Consider the following 12,442-nt stretch of genomic DNA (forward strand, 5'->3'; position numbering starts at 1 on the left):
AGTTAAATAAGCTGGATGACAATATACAGCCTTGACATATTCCTTTCCCAATTTTGAACCAGTCTGTTGTTACATGTTTGATTCTGTTGCTTCTTGACCTGCATACAGAGTTCTCAGGAAACAGTAAGGTGATCTGCTATTCCCATCTCTTTAAGAATTTTCCACAACTTGTTATGATCTACACAGAGGCTTTAGCATAGTCAGTGAAGCAGAAATAGATGTGTGTGTGTGTGTTTTTAATTCTCTAGCTTTTTCTGTGATCCAACAGATGTTGGCAATTTGATCTCTGGCTCCTCTGCCTTTTCTAAATCCAGCTCATACATCTAGAAGTTCTTGGTTCATGTACTGTTGAAGCCTAGGTTGAAGGATTTTGAGCATTACCTTGCTAGCATGTGAAATGAATGCAATTGTGCGGTAGTCTGAACATTCTTTGGCATTGCCCTTCTTTGGGATTGGAATGAAAACTGACCTTATCCAGTTCTGTGGCCATCGCTCTGCTTTCCAAATTTGTTGGCATGTTGAATGCAGCACTTTCACAGCATCACCTTTTAGAATTTGAAATAGCTCAAATGGAATTCCATCACCTCCACTAGCTTTGTTTGTAGTGATGCTTCCTAAGGCCAACTTGACTTTCCACCCAGGATGTCTGGCTCCAGGTGAGTGATCACACCATTGTGGTTATCTGGGTCATTAAGATCTTTTCTGTATAGTTCTTCTGTGTATTCTTGCCACCTCTTATTAGTATCTTTTGCTTCTGTTAGATCTATACAATTCCTGTCCTTTATTGCGCCCATCTTTGCATAAAATGTTTCCTTGGTATCTCTAATTTTCTTGAAGAGATCTCCAGTCTTTCCCATTCTGTTGTTTTCCTCTATTTCTTTGCATTGTTCACTTAAGAAGGCTTTCTTATCTTTCCTTGCTATTCTTTGGAACTCTGCGTTCAGATGGGTCTTTCTTTCCTTTTCTCCTTTGCCTTTGTCTTCTCTTCTTTTCTCAGCTGTTTATAAAGCCTCCTCAGACAATCATTTTGCCTGTGAGTCTGCACAAAACTGTCCAGATGTGATGGAGGCTTCTGGAAATATCTGCCATGGCCAGCTATCTGCCTGCTTATGTTTGAGGGCCTCAGAGTTGCATTAGAGATCAATAAAAATACAGGATTTTATAGGCTATGCTCATGGGCTTTCTAGCAATATAGTTCTTTCAAAACTTCTTATACTTCTTTTCTGTTTGTTTCCAGTCAATACCATGCAAAGTAACCACACCCCAAAATATTTTTCCTTATATTTATTTTCCAGTTCCTATGGTCAGTCATTCCTTTTTGTCATTTTTTTATAGTATGCTATGTTGATGTTAACTGAAATAATAGCCTGACAGATGACAACACCCTCGATGTGATTTTTGTAGATAAGTTCTTTAGGACAATCTCATTACCAGCTTCTGTGCTGGTAACTTTCCCTACTTGGAAGCTCCGCATTTCTTGACTATTAAGTCAGGCAGTGACAACTCCCTTTGCAGAGCTCTATTTCCTTCCAACTGTGCTTACAAACTAGCTTTTGAGAAGGCCGTAATGCAGACAGGCAGAGAGATGCTTGAGCTCCTGTCTCACAGATCTTGCTAAAAGCAGCAAGGAACAGGCAACACTGTCCAGCATTCTGAGGTTTCACAGTTAGTTTTCCTGTAACTTCAGGCTCAAAAAGCACATGATCTTCCTTCTAAGTTATCACAGGAGGTAATTTTATCAAATATTTCCACAGAGCATTAGAAAGATCATCACCTTCTTAGATTGTAATATCTGTATCTTAATAATAAAGCCATTGCCACATATTTTAGGTTTTAGTTATGGCATCACCCTCCATCTAGTAACCAATTTTTGTACTCTTTAGGGTTCTTTCTAAGATGTTTTAACAAAGGGAGTTCAAAATACAGTAGCTTAAGTAAGATAGAAGCAAGTGGTCTGGGGCTAGCTGTACAACTCTGCCATCTTCAATATATGTGTTCCAAGGCTGCACCCGTCTTTGCCATTTCCCAGGTGGAGGAAAAAGGAGTTCAGGATAGTTTAGTTTAAGGAGATGTCTCAGAATGTCCATATTTAACTTCCCCTCACATCTCATTGGCCAAAATTAATCATTTAAACATACAGTCTATTGCAAGGAAGAAGAGGAAAATGTAGTTTGTAGCTGAGTCAGCTGTGTTACACCAAAAGGAAGAAAAAGATAAAGGGTATTGGGAACAAATAAGACTGGGATTAGATAGCACTAGGCTTCCGAGGTGGTGCTAGTGGTAAAGAACCCACCTGCCAATGAAGGAGACGTAAAAGATGCAGGTTCAATCCCTGGGTCAGGAAGATCCCCTGGGGGAGGAAATGTCAACCCACTCCAGTATTCTTGCCTGGAGAATCCCATGGACAGAGGAGCCTGGCAGGCTAGAGTCCATAGGGTCACAGAGTCGGACCCGACTGAAGTGACTTAGCACACACGCATGGGAACAGATAGCAGTCTCTGACATGTTAAGTGAACCATCACACTTTCTGATGGGGAGTTACTGATTTGAGGACCAGAGAGTTCATAGAGAGTGGCTGAATCATGTTGATGAAAGACCATCAGAAGAGGCAAATGGAAAAACATTTTGCCTAGGAAGTAACAAGATAATCTGCTTGCTGAGGTTTTCTTGGATCCTAAATGAGTTTCCAGTTTCAATTTTCATGAAACTTAGTTTAGTCCCTGTGAAGCCTGACCTTTACACTGATATTTCTGTTTTCCTTATTTCCACATGTAATTCAATAATCTCTCTGTTATTAAGCTAACAACAGGAAACTGTTGTTCTTTGTAACAAAAAGCCTCTCACATAAAGTTACTATTCCCAATTATCTACTATCCAAACAATATGAAGTATGTTCCATGTGTAAGGGGTGGGGCTAAAAAGAGATAAAAGAATACAGTTCCTTTGTGTCATTTGCATGCCTTTTATGAAATACTGAATTCATGAATAGCTAACTTCATCTGCAGAAAAAGAGAGGAAAAAGAGGCCAAAATAGAGGGGTCTTACTTATTATCTTGCACAATTAATTGCATAAAATTAAAATCAGATATTCTACTAGATATTCTAATGTTGAGTGTCTGAAATACTTTTTCAAATAATTGTTATTAATATTAATGTTATAAACAAAGAAAAAATGTATGTTCCATTTCAGTAATTTTATACATTTTAATATTTTCATTTATACAGTATAAGAAATGGCTTAGTTTTGATGGTGCTAAAACAGGAATTATTGAAAGATTTATATCTGGTTCATTGGCTGGTACAACTGCGCAGACCTGTATTTACCCTATGGAGGTACGTATTATTACAAAATTTTAACCAAAGAAATGTCTTTAATGCAAATTGTAATTTAAAAAAATAAGTGACTCACAGATCAGTATTTTATACAATAAGTAGCTTTGTAGCTATAAGATTTGTCTCATGTGAAGTGTCAATTGCCCTTAGTAACAGTCAGTTGCCCAGTCTTTTTTGGTTTAGGATAAAATTAGTATTGTACTAAGAAGATAAATAATTTCATTGATTAATTAATTGATAGAATCACTTATTCATTAATAAAATCAAATTTGTATTGAACACCCACAAACTTTAAAGTATTTCTCTGGATCCAGAGTTGAATCAGACAGGTATTTTGGTCATGGAGCTTATTATAGTCCAGAAGAGGAGATAGAATATGTACATCAGTAATGATGAAAAGTGAAAGTGAAAGTCGCTCAGTCATGTCCAACTCTTTGCGACTCCAAGAACTATACAGTCCATGGAATTCTCCAGGCAAGAATACTGGAGTGGGTCCAAATATAAATATAAATTCTAGAAGGGAGATCAGTACCAAGTATTATGGAAATTCAGAAGGGACATATTATTCCAGTTAATGGATTTCATGAAGGACATGAGTTGAATGTGTGAGTTTGACTTAGAATTTGGATGTTTGGAGATGATGAGGAAGTGGATTTTAAGTGTAAATAACAACTTGAGCAAAGGAATGGGGGTATAAGAGCATATATTCAGGTGTAGATAGGACAATACTATAAATAATGGGTTGGGACCAGATCAGAATGACTCTTCAATGCAGTTTAAGAAATTTAGCTTTAATTTCTTAAAAAATAAGAGCCATTAAAGACTTTGGAGCTTGAAGTGTAATCCTGGTAAAGTATTTTAGAGCAGCAGAGACTAGAGAATGAGATGACTAGATACAAGATATTGCTGTCATTCAGAGAAGTGATAATAAGGACTTGACATATGATATTAACTAGGAGAAATTGACTCACATTAGAACAGTCATAAGAACTGGTCACTTGAGAAATGGAAAACAGAAGAAAGGTAAAGGAAGATGGCAAAGTTCTGTCTGGGTTCTGTACCCAAATGTTTAGGAGAGTTATGTCTGAGTTAGGTCTCTAACAGAGGTACAGAACAGAGGAAGTGAGCCAGACTCTGAAAGATGATGAGTTCAGGTTTGCCTGTATTTAATTTGAGTTACTAGTGGGCAACTGAGTTATGATTTTCTACAGGCAGTTGCAAATGTAATACAAAGACTTGAGAGATTTCAAGTCTTGACGTGTCATCTGTGAAGAAGTGTTAGTTAAAGCCTTGAAATTGCTTAGAAATAAGTCATAATTTTATTTTTACCTTTTGGTAAAATCATAGTTTAGAGAATGAAAAGAACAAAAAAACATGCCAGGGAAGCAGACAGAAAAAATTTACTTGGGTAAGAAGAGAGTGCACTGCCCTGGAGAAGGCAAAGATTTTTAAGAATGGGGTTATCCAAAGTGTTGGATCCTCCAGAGAAGTTCATACAGAGGGCTCCCAGCTGACTACTCAGAGGAAGCTCCATCATGACATACAGTTGCCCAATCACGACAAAGTTTGTGTTTTTCTTGTCTTGCGTATTTTAGAGAGCCATTTCTCCAGGTATATCTGCATGTGTGCATGTTAAGTCACTTCAGTTGTGTCCAACTCTTTGCAACCCTATGAGCCGTAGCTGGCCAGGCTCCTCTGTCCATGGGATTCTTCAGGCAAGAGTACTGGAGTGGTTGCCATTTCCTCCTCCAAGAAGTAAATCTGGAACTCCCTTAAATTAGATTAATAGAAATTAAAAGGACAGTAAGTGAAGTTCTATCAGAAAAATTACACTAAACATAGGAATATGGATCACAGACAGCCTACTAGAGGCTATATTGTCTTCATAACCCATGTTATGTTATTACTTTATGAGCACAAAATGAACCCAAGTTATATTAAATTAGTTTAGTTCCCAGAGTATGTATTTTTAGCATATTATAGAATGTTTTTTCCGTACTTGTTGTTCACTTTACCATGACCATATACTTTTTTAAAACTTGAATTTTGGCTATAGCTGCTTTATTTTGGGCTTCCCTGGTAGCTCAGACAATAAAGAATCTGCGTGCAATGCAGGAGGAGACCAAGTTCGATCCCTGGGTTGGGAAGATCCCCTGGAGAAGAGAATGGCTACCACCTCCAGTATTCTTGCCTAGAGAATGTTATTGCTTTATCTTAAATCAATAATGTTATCTCAGCTGGTTTGTTTTAGAATATGTTGCCTTATAGCACATGAAAGGTGTTTGAGTGGGTATATCAATTAAAGCCACAAATGCTTAATTATATTTTCCTGTTTAAATAATTTAAAAAACCTCTGTACTGTATCAGTTGTTTATAATTAAGAGTTAGCAAAAAGTTAAAATTATATTTGAGATTGCTTTCTTTTTTTATTTCTATGATAATTAGCAAACATCCTAACCTAATACAGTTTAATTGATTGCTAGGTGAGTTGAGTGAATCTGATCAATATATTTTTATTGTATTCTTTCACATGTAGGTTATAAAGACCAGACTGGCCATAGGTAAAACTGGACAGTACTCAGGAATTATTGATTGTGGCAAGCAGCTTCTGAAGCAAGAAGGTGCTAGAGCCTTTTTCAAAGGTTATATTCCTAACTTGCTAGGAATTATACCTTATTCAGGCATAGGTCTTTGTGTTTATGAGGTGAGCTTATTCTTATAACATGATGTTTTGTGTTAGATTTGAAAATTTGGTTCAATACTAGTTTTTATTCTAAAAATTTGGCTATAAAGGAATTTTCATGAAATAGCTTCCAACCAAGAAGTGAACTGAATTTGTTTTATTTGGCTTTTCTTTTTATATGTTAGTCATCTGCTAGTCTAGTAATAATTTTTTGTTTTGTGTTTTTTTGTTTGAATTAGTTTTGGTAATAATAAAGAAAGACCTTTCTGCGAAGCCACCGTCACCTTGATACCAAAATCAAACATACTACAAAAAAAGAAAATTGCAAGCCAGTATCTTTGATGAATACAGATACAAAAATGTTCAACACATTTTTGTTGCAAATCCAAACACATTTTGTTGCAAATCCAGCAACACATAAAAAAGATCACACACCACAACCAAGTTGGATCCAGCCCTGGGTCAGAAGGATGCTTTAGCATACACAAATCCATCAGTGTGATACAGCAGCACATCAACAAAAGAAAAGACAAAAACCACATGGTCATCTCAATAAATGCAGAAAAACATTTGATAAAATTCAACATCCATTCATGATAGAATCTCTCACCAAAAGGGTATAGAGGGAATATTCATGACAAATCCTCAGCAATATAATACTCAACAGTGAAAGCTATTATAAAAGCCTTCTTTCTAAATTCTGAAACAAAACAAGGATTGCCCACTCTAATCATTTCTATTCAACATAGTATTAGAAGTCCTAGTAACAGCAATCAAACAACAAAAAAACCTAAAAGATATGGAAATTGGAAGGGAAAATGTAAACTTGTCATTATATGCAAATAATGGGATACTCTATTTAGAAAACCTTAAAGACTCCACACAAAAACTACTAGAAATAATGAATTCAACAAGGTAGCAGGTACAAGATTAATACTCAGAAATCTGTTGAATTTCTTTACACTAACAATGAAATATTACAAAAAGAAAGTTAAAAAAAATTCCTGTTTAAAATTGGGGCCAAAAAACCCTAGAAATAAACCTAACCAAGGAGGTGAAAGGCCTGTACACTGAGAAATATAAATCATTGATAAAGGAAACTGAAGATGATTTAAAAACTGGAAAGATATCCCATGCTCTTGGATTGGAAAAATCAATATTGTTAAATTGGTCATACTACACAATGCTATCTACAGATTTAATGCAATCCATATCAAATTACACATGACATTTTTCATAGAACTAGAACAAATAATACTAAAATTTATATAGAACAGAAAAGGCTCAGAATTGCATAAGCAATACTGAAGAAAAAGAATAAAGCTGGAGGCATAACCCTCCTAGACTTCAGACAATACTACAAAATTTACAGTAACCAAAAAGTGTGGCATTGGCACAAAAACATATATATATGTATACACACACATATATATATATGTATGTATGTATGTATGTATGTATAGATCAGTTGAACAGTAGAGAGCCCAGAAATAAACACACATACCTGTGATCAATTAATCTTTGACAAAGGAGAAACGAATATACAATGGAGAAAAGACAGCCTCTTCAGCAACTGATGTTGGCAAAGCTGGACAGCCTCATGTAAATCAATGAAGTTAGGACACTTCCTCACAGCATACACAAAGATAAATTCAAAGTGGCCTAAAGAATTAGATATAATACATGACCCCATAAAACTCTTAGAAGAGGACATAGCAAAACATTCTTGGACATAAATCATACCAATATTTTGCTTTTTACAAATTTTTATTTTATATTGTAGGATAGTTGATTTATAATGTATTGGTTTCTAGTGTACATCAAAGTGATTCAGTTATACATATACTTATATCCCTTCTTTTTCAATTCTTTTCCCATATAGTTTCTTACAGAATACTGAATAGAATTCCCTGTGCTATACATTAGGTCCTTGTTGATTTTATATCTAGTAGTGTGCATATTTTATCTATGGTTCTTTAGTAGTTAGTTGTGATTTTGATGTTTTCCTGAGAGGAGGTGAGCTCAAGTCCTTCTATTCCACCATCTTGTATCCCTTCCTGTACCAATGTTTTCTTAAATGAGTTTCCTAAGACAGAAGAAATTAAAGCAAAAATAAGCAAATGGGAAATACTTTTGCACAGAAGAGGAAACTGTAAACAAAATGAAAGTACATCCTACAGAATGAGAGAAAATATTTACAAACAGTGCAACTGACAAAGGCTTAATCTCTAAAATGTAAAAATACCTGAGTATCAAAAAAAGAGAAGAAAAACAACAGCAAACAACTTAATCAAAAAATGGACAGAAGTCCTAAATAGACATTTTTCCAAAGAAGAGGAACTAAAGAGCTTCTTGATGAAAGTGAAAGGGAGAGTGAAAAAGCTGGCTTAAAACTCAACAATCAAAAAACGAAGATCACGGCATCTGGTCCCATCACTTCATGGCATCTGGTCCCATCACGTCATGCCAAACAGATGGGAAAACAACAGAAACAGTGAAAAACTTTATTTTTTTTCTGCCATTAGGGTGGTGGTATCTGCATATCTGAGGTTACTGATATTTCTCCTGGCAGTCTTGATTCCAGCTTGTGCTTCATCCAGCCCAGAATTTCACATGATGTCCTCTGCATATAAGTTAAATAAGAGGGGTGGCAATATACAGCCTTGTCATACTCCTTTCTCAGTTTGGAACCAGTCCTTTGTTCCATGTTCAGTTCTCACTGTTGCTTCTTGACCTGCATATAGATTTCTCAGGAGGCAGGTAAGGTGGTCTAGTATTTCCATATCTTTAAGAATTTTCCACAGTTTGTTGTGTTCCACACAGTCAAAGGCTTTAGTGTAGTCAATGAAGCAGAAGAGAAGTAGATGTTTTTCTGGAATTCTCTTGCTTTTTCTGTGATCCAACAGATGTTGGCAATTTGATCACTTATATGTGGAATCTAAAAAATAGTATAAATGATTTAATTTATAAAACAGGAACAGACTCAGAGACACATAAAATAAACATATGGTTTATTTGATCACCAAAGGGGAAGTGGCTACAAATTAGGAGCATAGGATTAGCAAATACACATCACTATATATAAAATAGATAAACAAGAATTTACTGTATGACACAGGGAACTATATTCAGTATATCTTGTCTAGTGGAAAAGAATCTGAAAATTTATATACATACAAAACTCTGATGTACACCTGAAACTAACACAATATTATAAATCAACTATAGTTGGTGATGGACAGAGAGGCCTGGCGTGCTGCAATTCATGGGGTCGCAGAGAGTCGGACACGACTGAGCGACTGAACTGAACTGATAGTTTAATTAAAAAAAGAAAGAACACTAAAACCCCCAAGCTGAGCTGAACATACTCCAGAGCTATTTGTGGCAATTACTCAAATTCTAAATATTCTACTCTAAACTTATCACTTCGTTTTTTTACCTAGGAATTTACTCTTTATGATTGTCTCACAGTTTTCTATTGCACCAGTTACTTTAAACTTGAAACATCCCTATGAAGAATTAAGTTGACATCTGACATTTACTGTGAATTATAAGTAACATAAAAGCTACAGAATAGTTATGAGGTCATAGTTAGGAGGGGTAGGTCTGAAAAAATAATTAAGAATCTCAGTGCTGATAAAATAGTTGTTTTCAGCTCTGTGTGCATATCAGAATCATCTGCTTGTGGATATTTAAAAAATAAGATTCTTGGGCTATACCCTAGGATATTCTGATTTCATTGTTCTTGGAAGAGGCCTGGAATTCAGGTTTTTTAGCTCCCTAGAAAAATATGGTGTAATATCAGTTAAAACTAAGAAAACTGAGATAATAGTGTACAGTTGTGAAAATGAAAATTGAGGAGAGTAGTAATTGGGGGCCGTGGGGGGAGAGGCAAGAGCGATAGTGTAAATAGCCTTCTAGTGAAGTGTAGGTTGCTCCCCTTACTTCAGGCAGTCATTTCATCTGTTTCAGGTAGACCATTTTAACAATATATACCATGTAAATAACAATATATACCAACCAACAATGTCCTTGGTTATAAGGACATTGAGAGTATGTGACTAGATTAACTTAAATTCTTTCTCAATACAAGAAGAATATCTCTCTAGGTACAAGCCTAGTGGTATTTCTGGTAAGTGGTACCACCATTATGTGAAAGATAGCCAATTTCATTTAGCACTAAAAGAAATACAGTTATATTTTCATAGAATTTAAAGTATTCAATATTATACCATATATTTATTTTCTTTTCTATGATCACATTAAAATAAATTCTTTGCCCCTGTTTATGTTGGGCTCCCTCCATTCTTTTATTTTTACAGTTAAATATTTTTTGCTGTTGTAACAGAGTGCCATTACACATTTCTCTCTTTATTATTGCATAACTCTAATAAATGCACACTGAGTAAGGACATTTTGAAATTTATTTTTTCAAAAGTGTCAAATTATATATTTGATAGTAATTGTCCCAGTATATAATGGTGGAGTTGTATCCTTTAATTAATGAATAGTTTTAAAAGCCCTAGTGATATTTTCAACCAATTATTTGTATATAATTTTTCTGGCCATTTTTACTCACAGAAAAGCAAATCTAGAAAGATGAATCTTCCTTAAAATTTGAGAAAATATGGGTTTGTTATCTTAGAGTGCATTATTCAGTCTTCTCTACAGTGTCCTGTGAATCCCTCTGAGAATCTTCAGATTTTGCTTGGGTCTTTGAAAATCCTTACAGACCAAAACAATCAAGCCAAACAAAATAAACAAAGCATGAACAGAGAGCAAACAGAGAACTCACGCTGAGATTGTATGAATCATTGATTTGAAAACATCTGTGCACTTCATGCCCAATAGGACGCCAGAGATGCCTCCTCTGTACAAGGAAGAGTAGGAACAATCTTTTGTGAAGATTTTGGAAAGAACAGTTACTAAAATCAAGTGACCAACCTTGACTTCTCATTTTTCAGCTTTCTGACCTGATAATTTCTTTAGTCTCTGAATTACTTTCTTCCTTTATAAAATTTATAAAATGAGGTGACAGTATTAGCTTAACAAATTTCTGTAGGGATTAAATGAGATGACGTCGATGAAAATGCTCTTTATAATTCTTGAATCAAGAAGCTACTCAAAAATGTTTATTGAAACTGAGTGAGCAATGAACTTTGTTCTACTTAGACTTGCTGTGCTGTGCTTAGACTTGCATAGTAGTTAAACGATATTTACTACTCTTTTTTCTGCCAGCATTTGAAGAATCGTTGGCTAGAACAACATGCAAGAGGCTCTCTAGACCCTGGAATAGTGATTTTGCTGGGATGTAGTACATTGTCTCATGCTTGTGGTCAGATGGCCAGCTTTCCTCTGAACCTTATTAGAACTCGTATGCAGGCTCAAGGTGAGTCTTATATAAGTGAAATAATTATAAGTTTTAAAGGTTATCTAAAATAATTTTAATGAAACAGTAGTAAGAAAACTTAAAACTGTTAAAAATAAATTGTTTTAAATGAGTAGAAATTAATGATTTCAAAAACAAAAATGGTAGAATTACTAAAGAAATCAAAAGCTAATTCTCTGATATTTAAAGCATGACTCTTGGATTTGTTGTTTTATTGCAGAGTCTTTTGTGAATTTTAGATTTTATTTCTTCTCCAAAGTTCTATTTGGAACTCTCCACATTTCCTTCAATTATTGACGATTTCCACAGTTTCAAATTAGGCAGTTCCACGTAGAACAATAGAAAAGATTTTTCTTTCTTCAAATTGAATCAGCATTTGCTCAATATGCACATATTTCCCCCTAGTTCTGCTCTTATCATAGTCTACATCAGGAACTTAATACACTTGTGGAAGTGAATGCAGTTATTTTGTATTCCAATACATTTAGCAAGAGATATTAAGTAGAGGATATCTGTTTTGTTTCTCTCAAGTGAAATATTAGGAATTTAGATTATAAGCAAACTCATATGTCACTTTTTGATAAGAAAAAGAAACCCCACATAATCTGATTGTCATCCTGAGTTAACTTTTCGAGGGGTCATGTGGTAAGTTATCTTCTTTTAAATGCTTTTTCTCCTCTTTTTAGTGAGATTTTTTAAATTTATTTATATTGCAGTTCAGGTGAAGATCTGTCTATCCCTCTATCAAACTATGTATGTCATACTCAATTCCAGATGCTCCTTTGAGGTCCTTTGTGAAAGAATTTTAAGTGCTGTCCAAGAGGGCTTTCTGCAGTGATGGAGTTTTTTATTTGTGCAATCCAGTATGGTAGCCATTAATGACACAGGGATATCAAGCACTTGAAATGTTGTTAGTGCAATTGACAAACTGATTTTCTGGTTTTGCTTAATTTTAATTAATTTAAATGTGTAGCTTCATGTGTCTAGAGACTACAGTTTGGACTGCACAGGACAATTCTACAGGTAGGGAGAGAGGC

At 35.0% G+C, this 12,442-nt stretch overlaps 1 pseudogene across 1 annotated transcript in view; it reads left to right on the forward strand.

Moving 5' to 3' along the window:
- LOC145505380 (mitochondrial adenyl nucleotide antiporter SLC25A24-like) overlaps nucleotides 1-12,442 on the forward strand; it is a 52,116-nt pseudogene that overhangs the window by 38,664 nt on the left and 1,010 nt on the right. Inside the window, exons 4-6 of the transcript XR_014052976.1 lie at nucleotides 3,226-3,333; nucleotides 5,870-6,037; nucleotides 11,255-11,405. The product of XR_014052976.1 is annotated as a mitochondrial adenyl nucleotide antiporter SLC25A24-like (transcript). The remainder of the gene's footprint in view (nucleotides 1-3,225; nucleotides 3,334-5,869; nucleotides 6,038-11,254; nucleotides 11,406-12,442) is intronic.

Source organism: Giraffa tippelskirchi, chromosome 5, assembly GCF_054371585.1.
Source record: "Giraffa tippelskirchi isolate mGirTip1 chromosome 5, T2T-mGirTip1v1.2.pri, whole genome shotgun sequence".
Classification (NCBI taxonomy): Eukaryota; Metazoa; Chordata; class Mammalia; order Artiodactyla; family Giraffidae; genus Giraffa; species Giraffa tippelskirchi.